The sequence below is a fragment of the Cibotium barometz genome, chromosome 57 (assembly GCF_041138505.1).
Source record: "Cibotium barometz isolate CiBa-2024 chromosome 57, ASM4113850v1, whole genome shotgun sequence".
NCBI lineage: Eukaryota > Viridiplantae > Streptophyta > Polypodiopsida > Cyatheales > Cibotiaceae > Cibotium > Cibotium barometz.
This window is the reverse complement of record NC_141102.1, coordinates 11,058,593-11,062,657: the sequence shown is the minus strand read 5'-3', so window position 1 is coordinate 11,062,657 and position 4,065 is coordinate 11,058,593.

The following is a 4,065-nucleotide window of genomic DNA, read 5'->3' as shown; positions in this document are numbered from 1 at the left end:
TTCATGTGGTTTTACAATAGCAGCATGGATCATACTTGGAGAGTATGTAATACCATCTTTCAATCACCTACTAGACCCTCAGTTGTATGGCCAGTTGGATGAGGTACAAACCTTACTATATGGATAGGGTTTGAGCATTGGAGGTTGGTGGATTTGTGTTACAAAAGGGAGTACGCCAAGAAGCAAATGATGTATCCTATCGGTCAGCAAAGTAAAGAAGTGTCATATCGGATATGGCAGCCAAGAGAATAGATTCGAGAATTTCAAACACAGCTGCGGTCTTTGAGCATTTGGTCATTAAGGCTAGACGGATGAAAGTGTTTGTAATTGAGACCGAGGAATCCCTATCTACTATGTAATGAAAAATACTGGGTGATTACGGGAAAGAATCCATCATGCACAAGTTTCGATTTTTAAATGAGGGTAGAGGCTAGTATACCATATTGTGCATATGTTTACATATTTTTGGGTTAGATGCGAGCCATAATATGTTTATACATCAAGATACTCTAAAAAAGGAGGACCTAATGAGAATGTTTAGCAATAGGATAACATCTAAAAAGGAACTTGTACTGTTGATGACATTGTACTATAGTTTTGAAAAGGTCCTTCATTTTGCAATAATAAAACGTCCTTTGTATCATGGTTCTATCAACTCTCTAGGAAGGTCTATTTACTTTTCATTTTTTAAATGTCTTAACAGGATGATTAATATGGTTGTATATTAATGGTTGGAATATCTTCATTTATTATTTTAAGGTCTTCTCAATGTTGATGCCTACATCGATTTTCTTGAATATATTACTTATTCATGCAATTATTATTATTTACACAAAGCACTTATCGATGTATTTACTTTTCTAAATTTAGGGAATATCCATATAAAATATCTTTTTGCTTTTAGCATGATGTATCTATAAATATGACCCTTGACTCTTACTTTAATTCTCACTTCCAAATCTTATTGCCTCCCTCTCTCTCTTATTTTATTGCTCTCGTTCACCATCATTCTCTACCTTAACAACCCTCACCATCATCCACTAATCTTTGTTGATCTCATTATGTCTTCTTCTAATGGCCCCAACTATACTCTCAAGGATAGCCTTGATAAGATTTGCAAAGATTTGTGTATGAAGTAAGGTAGAGATGTGAAAGAACATTTGAGAATCACGAGAGAGGCCCATAGTCTTTGGAGCAAGATGTTAGCGGATGGGCCTATCGAATTTCAAAGATTTGTATGTCTAGAATATTAATATCAGAAGCGCTATCGGCACTTGGCGGAGTTACGAGTACATTGCTGTGAAGAGAAGGAGGAGTCCCTTTGAGAGGAGTTGAAGAATAGAGTATCCCATAAAAGCACATAGGTGTAGGAACCCTTATGTAGTTATGGTATGTTACCTTTTTTATTTAAGGTTGTAACCCTTACAAGTACGTAGTTGTCTTTAGTCTTTGCTTGAAAAGATGATGTAACGACCTTTCTAGAATAAAGTGTTCTTTTAAATATATTTTGCCTTGTCATTTTTATTAATCGCCCTGGTAAATTTTAGGTTGTTTGTTTTTTTGAGGAAGCAATATGCGATCTCGTGTAATTTCTTTTGGGGAGTAAAATTATCTCTTGCCCACAATTGGTAGCTATATTATCCTATTCAATTTTGTGTTGTTCATTGTTTTTCATGACATACTCGCTCTTCCCCAAAAAAGTAAGAAAAGATGCCTTCATTATTGGGGTATAGGATTTTGAGGGAAGATGCCTTTATTATTGACATTAAAAAAGAAGAAAGGTATTTTTTTTGGGGTGCAAAATTAGAGTATACCTCTCCCACTACTATAAATATATAAATATATAGATAAATATATAGATAACCTCCATACAACTTTGTAACCACGATTTAGCTTAGCCTTCTAAGTAGAGCACACCACCCACAATCCCCCTTTTATTGTTTGTGATGGCCTCATCAAATATTAGCATTGAAGTTGCTGTACATATCGCTAGGGAGGCCACCAATGTGGAGGTCAAGCAAAAGACTGTAGTAGATGGTGCACAAGCATGGAAAGCTCTCACATCCTTACCACTTCCTAGAAGTGATGATGATATTTCTCCAGTGAAGACCAAAGTGGTAGGATTAATTGCCATATGATGAGCCCATGGTTTTATTAATGATGCGTCTAAGAGTCTCTTGCTTGAGGAAGTGCGGAAGGAAACGAACACCATTTGTTTACTTTGTGGCACCCCAGAGGATAAGCAACACCATTTGCTTACTTTGTGCCTTCACCCCAAAGGATAAGCAACACCATAGAAGTAAAGATAGTAGTGAATAATAGTTATGATAGAAGAGATATTTAGAAGTTGTATGTAAATGAACTTGGTTTTATTTCCAATTGGAAGCAGTAACCTCAATCTTGAGGATGTAATGATGTCATATTGTTCTCTCTCTCACTCCCTCTTTCTCTCTCTCCCCTCTCCCTCTCCCTCTCAAATAATTACGTCATTACTCTCTTTGTCTCTCTCACTCCCTCTTTCTCCCTCTCCCTCTCCCTCTCAAATAATTATGTCATTACTCTCTTTGTCTCTCTCTCTCTCTCCCACTCTCTTTGCTCCTCTCTCTCTTGATGGTGAGGGAGAGGGAAGGAGAGTTTATGCATTGGATGAGTGAGGGAGAGGGCAAGGAAGGAGAGAGGGAAGGAGAGTTTATGCATTGGATGAGTGAGGGAGAGGGCAAGGAAGGAGAGAGGGAAGAGGGTGGGAGATAGGGAGAGAGAGGGAGAAATAAAGGACAAGGTTGGGAGAAGGAGGGAGAGAAGAGCCTGGGAGAGGGAGATGTAGAGTGAGAGGGAGAGAGAAAGGGATGAGGTTGGGAGAGAGAGATTGAGAGGGAGGGTGGGAGAGAAATAGAGGGAAGGAGAGAGATTGAGAGGGAGGGTGGGAGAGAGACAGAGGGAGAAAGATTCAGAGGGAGAGAGAGAGAGAGAAAGGGAAGGAGACGCTATTCATAGGGAGAGGGAGAGAGAGGGAATAGGAGAGGAGAGATTATGCATAGAGAGAGAGAGAGAGAGAGAGAGAGAGAGAGAGAGAGAGAGAGAGAGAGAGAGAGAGGGGGGGGGGGGGGAAGGAGAGATTATACAAGAGAGGGAGAGATAGAGAGAAGAGGAGAGGAGAGGAGATATGATGCATAGGGAGGGAGAGAGAGAGAGCAAGACGGTGGGAGAAGGGGAGAGAGAGAGAGAGAGAGAGAGAGAGAGAGAAAGGTAAAAGGTTGGGAGGGAGATACAGGGATGGAAGGACAGAGAGTGAGAGGGAGGGTGGAAAAGGGAGAAATAGTGAGAAGAGGGTGGGAGAGGGATAGAGAGGGAAGAGGGTGGGAGATTGGGAGATGTGTGTGTGTGTGCATATATATATATATATATATATATATATATATATATATATATATATATATATATATATATATATATATATATATATATAGAGAGAGAGAGAGAGAGAGAGAGAGAGAGAGAGAGAGAGAGAGAGAGGAGGAGGAGGAGGAGGAGGAGCTAAGTTGGGCTAGAGGGGAGAAAGTGGGCACTGGGATGAGAGGTGGTGGTGGAGGTTGTAGGAGATAGTGGTGGAGGGACTGAGAGAGAATTTTCACATTTTTAAGAGAGAAGAGCTGCTAGTAAAAGATCCCTCAACCAAGCTCCCTCAAAAAAACACACTCAGTTCAACTATGGCTAGAGTGACTAGCTTGATGATAATTTTAATTATCACCATTTCAAGAGCACCATGTCATCAACGTATAGAATGATGACCAAAAATATGTCCTTACTCCTCTTCACATAGGGTACTCTCTGTTGGACTATTGCAAAAATCATTTGCAAAAATCATTTGCAACCAAGTATGCATGAATCTTCTCATACCATGCTCTAGGAGCCTACTTAAGGCCATAAAGAGCCTTTTTCAACTTGCATACTTTAGACTCTTCTCCTTTCACAGCAAAACTAGGAGGCTGCGATACATACACATCATCATTCACCCATCTGTATTGGAGTAATAGAGCATTTGTCTCTCGTAGTCTAAGGTGCTAC